This window comes from Heterodontus francisci, unplaced genomic scaffold, assembly GCF_036365525.1.
Source record: "Heterodontus francisci isolate sHetFra1 unplaced genomic scaffold, sHetFra1.hap1 HAP1_SCAFFOLD_571, whole genome shotgun sequence".
Lineage (NCBI taxonomy): Eukaryota > Metazoa > Chordata > Chondrichthyes > Heterodontiformes > Heterodontidae > Heterodontus > Heterodontus francisci.
The window spans coordinates 269518-279115 of NW_027141237.1; positions in this window are offsets into that span (position 1 = coordinate 269518).

Here is a 9598-nt window from a genome sequence, read left to right on the forward strand (position 1 = left end):
AATACCTTGCTCTGCAGCAGCGAGGCCTGGACAACGTATGTCAGCCAAGAGCGACATCTCAACTCATTCCATCTTCGCTGCCTCTGGAGAATCCTTGGCATCAGGTGGCAGGACTATATCTCCAACGCAGAAGCCCTCGAGGTGGCCAACATCCTCAACGTATGCACCCTACTAAGCCAGTGGCACTTGAGATGCCTTGGCCATGTGAGCCACATGGAAAATGGGAGGATCCCCAAGGACTGGTTGTACAGTGAGGTCATCACTGGCATCAGACCAAACAGCCGTCCCTGTCTCCGCTTTCAAGATGTCTGCAAATGCGACATGAATTCCTGTGACCTTGAACACAAGTCACGGCAGTCAGTTGCCAGAGATCGCCTGAGCTGGCGGACAGCCATAAATGCGGGCCCAAAGAGTGGCGAGTCCAAGAGACTTAGCAATTGGCAGGAAAAAAGACAGAAGTGCAAGGAGAGAGCCAACTGTGTAACAGCCACGACAACCAATTTTATCTGCAGCGCCTGTGGAAGCGTCTGTCACTCTAGAATTGTCCTTTATAGCCACTCCAGGCGCTGCTCCACAAACCACTGACCAGCTCTAGGCGCTTACCCATTGTCTCTCGAGATAAGCAGCCCAAAGATTGTAATCCCATAGTCAAAACAAGAAGCAGCGATATCTGCACCTGATCCTCGTTAATTTAATGCATGATTGCATGTTATTACAAAGCAATAATATGAAAATAGTATTTTTTCATGTTAACTTTAAAAGGCGAAACAATTTAATCAGATATGCAAAATGCAAGTAAAGAAAGCTAGCCAAGCCATTTTATGAGATCACTTTTGTGAATGTAATTCCCGATCTTACATACTGCGTTTCTCAGACATTAAAATTCCCATGTGTCGTACACAACATAATTGTCATTATATAAAGCAGGACAGTTTTAATTATTTGACCAAATGCATTGCAAACGTCTGGCCACGAGATTGCAAATCCTTGGGTGGAGCAGAATAATCTGGAGACATTTGTCCACATTGGAGGAGCAGCAAACTTTTTCAAATCTGTCACTTAAAATAAATATGCGATATGTTTCCGATTTAATAAAATTAAGGAAGACCACAACGTTAAAACATGTAACACACATGGCAAAACAGGTAGTCTCACAGAATGATACTTAGCAAGACCAATCATCAGTTAACATCGGGCCGAGAAATGAATAATGTGTCAGTATAATCACTTAACCAGAATGCTGATCACTGCAAGAATTGGATAGCAAATAGTATACGAAAATACGAATTAGAAGCAGGAGTAGGCCACTCGGTCCTTCGAGACTGCTCCGCCATAGAATACGTTCATGGCTGAACTGATTACTCCACATTTCCGCCTAATAACCTTCCACCCCTTTGCTTATCAAGAATCTAACTACGCCTGCCTTAAAAAATCTTCAAAAACTCTGCGACCACGACCTTTTGAGGAAGAGAATTCGAAAGACTCACGACCCTCTGAGAGAAACAAATTCTCCTCATCTCTATCTTAAATGGGCGACCCCTTATTTTTAAACAGTGACCTCTAGATTCTCCCACAAGGGGAAACATCTTTTCCGCATCCACCTTTCAAGACACCTCAAGATCTTATATGTTTCACCAAGTCGTTTCTTACTCTTCTTAATTCCAGTGGATACAAGCCTAGCCTGTCCAATCATTCCTCGGAAGACAGCCTATCCATTCCAGGTATTAGTCTAGTAAAACTTCTCTGCACTGCATCCAAAGCATTTACATCCTTCCTAAATAAAGAGACCAATACTGTACACAGCACTCCAGATGTGGTCGCACCAATGCCCTGCATAGCTGAAGCCTAACATCCCTACTTTTGTATTCAATTCCCCTCACGACGAACGATAACATTCTATTAGCTTTCCTAATTACGTGCTGTACCTGCATACTAACCTTCTGCGATTCATGCACTAGGACACCCAGATCTCTCTGCATCTCAGAGCTCTGCAATCTCTCACCATTTAGATAATATGCTTATTTCTTATTCGTCCTACCAAAGTGAACAATTTCATACTTTCCTACGTTATACTCCATTTGACAGGTCTTTTCCCATTCACTTCACCTTTCTATATTCCTTTGTCGCCCTCTTATGTCCTCTGCACAAGTTACTTACCTATCTATCTTTGTGACATCAGCAATTTAGCAACCATACCTTCGGTACCGTCACCTTAGTCATTTATCCATTCATACTCCAGACTATTTGGAGGTTCATGCATTTTCTCTCAGATATGATGATCTCTGTTCATGCTAGATGCACAGGCAATGACACGTTTTCCATTAATCCTTCGGAAACTCTGTAATAAATACTTGAGTGAAACCTTGTGTGACACAGTAAACATTAGGGATATTCTTGGTGGTTATTTCAACAAATAAAGCATGGTGCGTGCTGCCATGATTCATTCAGCTATGTAATCTTTTTATCCATGTATGTATGTATATATATAGATAGCATTTATATGTATGTATATCCGCCTATACCAATGTGTGCCTGTGTATACGCAAAAGAGAGAAAGAAAGACTATCAGATCATTTTAAGTGCAGAGTAAAAATGTTTGGACATGTGTGTTATTGCCAAAACCGCATAGCATACCGTTTATATCGAATTCCTGTGTAAGAATCTATCCCAATAAGATGCTTTAAGTCTGGGACGAAGCTGAGTGCAAGTTTAAGCAGGACGTTCAAGGTTCCACATATTTAGCCTTGGCTTAGGGTGTCACAGAGGAATGCACTAGAGGCAGATTAAAATACATATCAGTGTTTGGATCAGCTAAATAAAATGACGATAATTTGGAGGATGTTGCAGCAAATGTCCCCTATGATGTGCGTGGATAGTTTTCTTAATGAAAAAAGGCCAAAACATGATGGAAACAAAGGAGAGGTACTGATAAACCAAGTCTCGGTACAAGTAGAAACTTACCCATGTTTCCTAACTATTAAAATGTTATGGGATGGAGGAAACAGTGGAAACCTGGAGTAGACCAGCGGAGATCGCATGTGTAACACAGTGGCGACACAGTGGCGCGTGGTTAGCACCACAGCTTCAGTAACCCAGGTTCGGTTCTGGGAACTGCCTGTGCGGAGTTTGCAAGCTCTGCCTGTGACGTGTGGGTTTCTGTCGGGTGCGCTGGTTTCCTCCCACAGCCAAAGACTTGCAGGTTGATAGGTAAATGGGTCATTGTAAATTGCCCGTAGTGTACGTAGGTGGTAGGAGAATGGTGCAGATGTGGTAGGGGTATGGGATTAATGCAGCTTAGTATAAATGGGTGGTTGTTGGCCAGCATAGACCCAGTGGGCCGAAGAGCCTACTTAAGTGCTGGATCTCTCTATAACATAAAAAACTACTAGAATCAAAGGGCTTAAATTCCTCAATCGGTATCTAGTTTTGCATGCAATCCGGTAATCATTCCTTTGGTGTTATTGGCGATTCGCCATTGCCCTTTCCGTGTTGCTGCTGAAAGCCAGTTTCACTCCAATTAAATCTATCAACTACTCCCCCTCTCACCATCTGCTGCCATCCCTGTCTCACTGCATTCGGTTAATCAAGCCTCTCACCATCTCCATCTGCTGGCGTCCCTGTCTCACTGCACACAACTACGGCCCCCTCTCACCATCGCCATATGATGGCGTCGCTGCTTTACAGAACTCAGTTACTGCTCCCTCTCACCATCATATCCGCTGGTGTCCCTCTTTAACTGCACACAGTTACTGCCCCCTCTTAACATCTCCATCTGCTGGTGTCTCTGTCTCATCGGACTCCGTAACTCTCCCCTCTCACCATCTCCATCTGCTGGTGTTCTTGTCTCCCTGCAATCAGTTACTACCCCCTATCACCATCTCCATCTGCTGGTGTCCCTGTCTCACTGCAATCGGTTGCTGCCCACCAACCCCCACCCCCTCCCCACCATCTCAATCTACTACTGTCCCTGTCTCACTGCACTCAGTTAGACCACACACACCCCCACCACCGCCACCATCTCCATCTGCTGTTGTCTCTGTATCACTGCACACAATTACTCCACTTTTCACCATCTCCAAATGCTGGTATCCCTGTCTCACTGCACTGGATTTAACTGTATCATGGGTGAGCTATGCAAGTTTTATTTTACATTGACTTGACTGCTGTAACGCATACAAAGCCCTTTTAGGTTATTGTATTAGTAAATGCAGAACGTGTGAAACAAGCATAAAATATAGATTGGAGAATTAAAAATGATGTGGAATATATTGTGTTTTAATAACAAATGATGCGCTGTTCAAATCACTGCATTTTAAAAATGTATTTGCATAAATTGTGACTGAAACGACATGATGACTCCACCACCAAGGCTTTTTGAAGGTTTTCACAAAAAGGAACTCTTTCTTTCTATTCTGACATCATTAAGTTGCATTGTATGGAAAGACAGCATGCTGTATTAGCGCTTTTTATTCACCTTTTAAAGCTAATTGTTATACGATATTTACTTCTTTTCGACAGTCATCAGGACTATAATGGCCAGGATTTGGAGGTCACCAGTGAAATAACAGCGCTCGCTGCTGACTTGCGCAGGGAAATACGACCTTACCTGGTCGGTAGGCTGCAGTGAGAACTTGCACTACTCGCTGCAGTATGGTCCAACATGGAAAGTATACGTGAAGTGTCGCAGTGATTGGCCAAGCCACGCCCCGATGGTGACCTCACGAGCAGAAAAGACGCTATTTGAGGTTATTCTTCAGCTGAAAGGCAGGTTGAAGTTCTGTTATGATTTTAAATACTTTTTAACCCTATGAGCACATCTTTTGGCAAAAATATAATTAATTCCGAACACTTTTATAAACTTCAAAATGTTTCTAATCTTCTGTAACATTTGAATCACTTTTAAGCAATTTTAAAGATGTTAATAAACTTTTAAAAAACTATTCTAAACTTTTTAATCTTTTTTAAAACGTTTAAATAGCTGTGAACAATTTTATGCGCTTTTAAAAACGACTGTAAGCTTTTAAATACCTTTGAAAATGTTAATACTTTAAAAACTTTTAGAAACTTCTATGAATTTTTAAATGAGTTAAAATACTTGGAACACCCAGTGACTGCCCCTGGGTAACACCTCGGACAAACTGGCTTGGTTTCCCACAGTGGCTGCAAATCCAAAGTGAACCTTACAAATTGAAATGCTTAAAACTTGCGGCGAAAACTACAAATGGTGTTTCCATAAAATAAATTCAGACCCATCTCACAAAATAGCACACGAATCTCTCTCCTTCTGTCTCCTCGATTGGAACTTAACTGAAGTTGTCCAAATTGTTTCAGAGGAATCCGCCGTCCCCACCACTTTTAAAATATGTGTAGAGCAGAGATGTACAAAAACAAGGATTCATGTTAATCCAGCAGCAGATCCACTGCTCAGCCCCACAGTATGCCACCTATTTTATTAGCCTAGCCATTGAATATTAATCCAGCATCAAATCCACTGCACAGTTCCACATTATGCCACCTATTGGAGAACCCTCGCCATTGAATACTAGTCCACAGCGGATTCACTGCAACAGTCTTATTAAATGTATGTGATGAATTACAATGTCATACCATGCACAAAGAAAGAAATTGAGCAAAGCAAGTTTAAATAATTACAAAATTACAACTGCAGAAACATGTTCTGCTTGGTGAATCGTGATGGAAATCGATTTTGTACTCAATTGGGCTCATTGATTCTTTGAACTTGCACATGAACATTGTCACGAAAACTTGCTATGCCAAAAGGGGATTTTTAAATTCATCGATTGGGAACCTACATTAAACTTTTAATGAAAGGGAAATAGCTGGATTTATACAGCTAACTTAAAAGCAGTTGGCAGCCATGGTGGCCACTGAAATTTGCATTTGGACACATTACACATTCCAAGACCTCAAAGAGGAGACACAGGTCTGATGAGCCTGTAGCCAAGCCAATGTCTGGCTCCATTGAGTTAAACACAGGAGACTGTGTTCATTAGCAGGACATTGAAAGCCATCGTCGCACATTAACCTGACAGGGCCAGCGCTTCCAGGTGTATATGTTAACATCTGAGGCCTGGGGGACTGGCATTCATAAACTTGAATCTCATCGAAAGGTTCTGGACAATGCACTGAGCCAGGCATGTGACTGTCCATCTCTGATTAAAAGATAATCTAATGTTGGTCATGAAACCATTGTCGATTGTTGTAAAAACCCATCTGGTTCACTAATGTCCTTTCGGGAAGGAAATTGCCTGGCCTACATGTGACTCCAGACCCACAGCAATGTGGTTCACTCTTACATGCCCTCTGAAATGGCCTAGCAAGCCGCTCAGTTGTACCTAACCGCTACGAAGTCAATAAAAAGGAATGAAACCGGACGGACCACCCGCCATCGACCTAGGCACCGGAAACGACAATGGCAAACCCAGCCCTGTCGACCCTGCAAAATCCTCCTTACAAACATCAGGGGGCTTGTGCCAAAGTTGGGACAGCTGTCCCACAGACGAGTCAAGCAACAGCCTGACATAGTCATACTCACGGAATCATACGTAACAGACAATGTCCCAGAAACTGCCATCACCATCCTTGGCTCTGTCCTGTATCACCGGCAGAACAGACCCACCAGAGGTGGTGGCACAGTTGTATACAGTAGAGAGGGAGTTGCCCTGGCAGTCCTTAACATTTACTCCTGACCCCATGAAGTCTCATGGCATGAGATCAAACATGGGCAAGGTAACCTCCTACTGATTAGCACCTACCGCCGTCCCTCAGCTGATTACTCAGTACTCCTCCATGTTGAACACCACTTGGAGGAAGCACTGAGGGTGGCAGGGGCACAAAATGCACTCTGGCTGGGGGAATTTATTTATTTAGAGATACAGCACTGAAACAGGCTCTTCGGTCCACCGAGCCTGTGCCGACCACCAACCACCTACATTACTGATCCTACATTAACCTCATATTTCTACCATATCTCCACCTTCCTTCAATTCCCCTATCACCTATCTATACTAGGGACAATTTATAATGGTCAATTTACCTATCTACCTTCAAGTTCTTGGCTGTGGGAGGAAACCAGAGCACCCGGCGAATACCCACACAGTCACAGGGAGAACTTGCAAACTCCACACAGGCAGTACCCATAACTGAACCGGGGTCGCTGGAGCTGTGAGGCTGCGGTGCTAACCACTGCACCACTGTGCTGCCCAATGATTGTGACTTCAATGTTCATCACCAAGAGTGGCTCGGTAGCACTGTTACTGACCGAGCTGGCCGAGTCCTAAAGTACATGGCCGCTAGACTGGTCTGCGGAAGGTGGTGTGGGAACCAACACGAGGGAAAAAACATACTTGACCTCTTCCTCACCATGCTTCTGTCCATGACTGTAGTGGTAGGAGTGAACACAGCCCCGTCTTTTCGGACACGAAGTCCCGCCTTCACAATGAGGATACCGTCCATCACATTGTCTGGCACTACAACCGTCCTAAATGGGATAGACTTCGAACACATCTAGCAATGCAAAACTGGGCATCCATGAGGCGCTGTGGGCCACCAGCAGCAGCAGAATTGTACTCAACCTCAATCTGTAACTTCATGGCCCGTCATATCCCCCACTCTACCATTACCATCAATCCAGGAGACCAACTCTGGTTCAATGAAGAGTGCAGGAGGGCATGCCAGGAGCAGGATCAGCCATACCTCAAAATGAGGTGTCAACCAGGTGTAGCGACAACACAGGACTATCTGCGTGCCAAACTGCATAAGGAGCATGTGATAGACAGAGCTAAGCGACCCCATAACGAACGGATCAGATCTAAGCTCTGCAGTCCTGCCACATCTAGCCGTGAATGGTGGTGGACAATTAAACAACTAACAGGAGGAGGCGGCTCCACAAATATCCCGATCCTCAATGATGGGGGAGCCCAGCACATCAGTGCGAAAGATAAGGCTGAAGCATTTGCAACAATTTTCAGCTAGATGTGCCGAGTTGATGATCCATCTCGGCCTCCTCCTGAAGTCCCCAGCGTCACAGATGCCAGACTTCAGCCAATTCGATTCATTCCACGTGAGATCAAGACACGACTGAAGATACTGGATACTGCAAAAGCTATGGGCCCTGACAATATTCTGGCGATAGTACAGAAGACCTGTGCTCCAGTACTTGCCCCACCCCTAGCCAAACTGTTGCAGTGCAGCTACAACACTGGCATCTACCCTGCAATGTGGAAAATTGCCCAGGTATGTCCTGTACACAAAAACAGGACAAGTCCAACCCGGCCAATTACCACCCCATCAGCCTACTCGCAATCATCAGTAAAGTGATGGAAGGTGTCATCAACAGTGCCATCAAGTGGCAGTTGCTGAGCAATAACCTGCTCAGTGACGGTCAGTTTGGGTTCCGCCAGGGCCACTCAGCTCCTGAACTCATTAAAGCGATGGTTCAAACATGGACAAAAGAGCTGAACTCAAGAGGTGAGGTGAGAGTGACTGCCCATGACATCAAGGCAGCATTTGACCGAGTATGGCATCAAGGAGCCCTAGCAAAACTGAGGTCAATGGGAAGCAGGGGGGAAACCATCCGCTGGCTGGAGTCATACCGAGCGCAATGGAAGATGGTTGTGGTTGTTTGAGGTCAATCATCTGAGCTCCAGGACAACACTGCAAGAGTTCCTCAGGGTAGTGTCCTAGGCCCAACTATCTTCAGCTGCTTCATCAATGACATTCCTTCAATCGTAAGGTCAGAAGTGGGGATATTCACTGATGATTGCACAATGTTCAGCACCATTTGCAACTCCTCAGATACTGAAGCAGTCTGTGCAGAAATGCAGCAAGACCTGGACAATATCCAGGCTTGGGCTGATAAGTGGCAAGTAACATTCGTGTCACGCAAGTGTCAGGCAATGACCATCTCCAACAAGAGAGAATCTAACCATGTCCTCTCGACATTCAACAACATTACCATCGCTGAATCCCCCACTATCAACATCCTAGGGGATACCATTGACCAGAAACTAAACTGGAGTTGCCATATAAATACCGTGGCTACAAGAGCAGGTCAGAGGCTAGGAACCCTGATGCGCGTAACTCACCTCCAGACTCCCCAAAGCCTATCCACCATCTACAAGGCGCAAGTCAGGAGTGTGATGGAATACTCTCCACTTGCCTGGATGGGTGCAGCTCCAACAACACTCAAGAAGCTCGACACCATCCAGAACAAAACAACCCGCTTGATTGGCACCCCCTGCACAAACATTCACTCCATTTACCACCGACGTACAGTAGCAGCAGTGTGTACCTTCTACAAAATGCATTGCAGCAATGCACCATGGCTCCTTGGACAGAACCTTCCAAACCCGCCACCTCTACCAACTAGAAGGACAAGGGCAGCAAATACATGGGAACACCACCACCTGCAAGTTCCCGTCCAAGTCACACACCATCATGACTTGGAACTATATCGCCGTTACTTTACTGTCGCTGGGTCAAAATCCTGGAACTCCCTTCCTAACAGCACTGTGGGTCTACCTACCCCAAATGGACTGCAGCGGTTCAAGAAGGCAGCTCACCACCACCTTCTGAA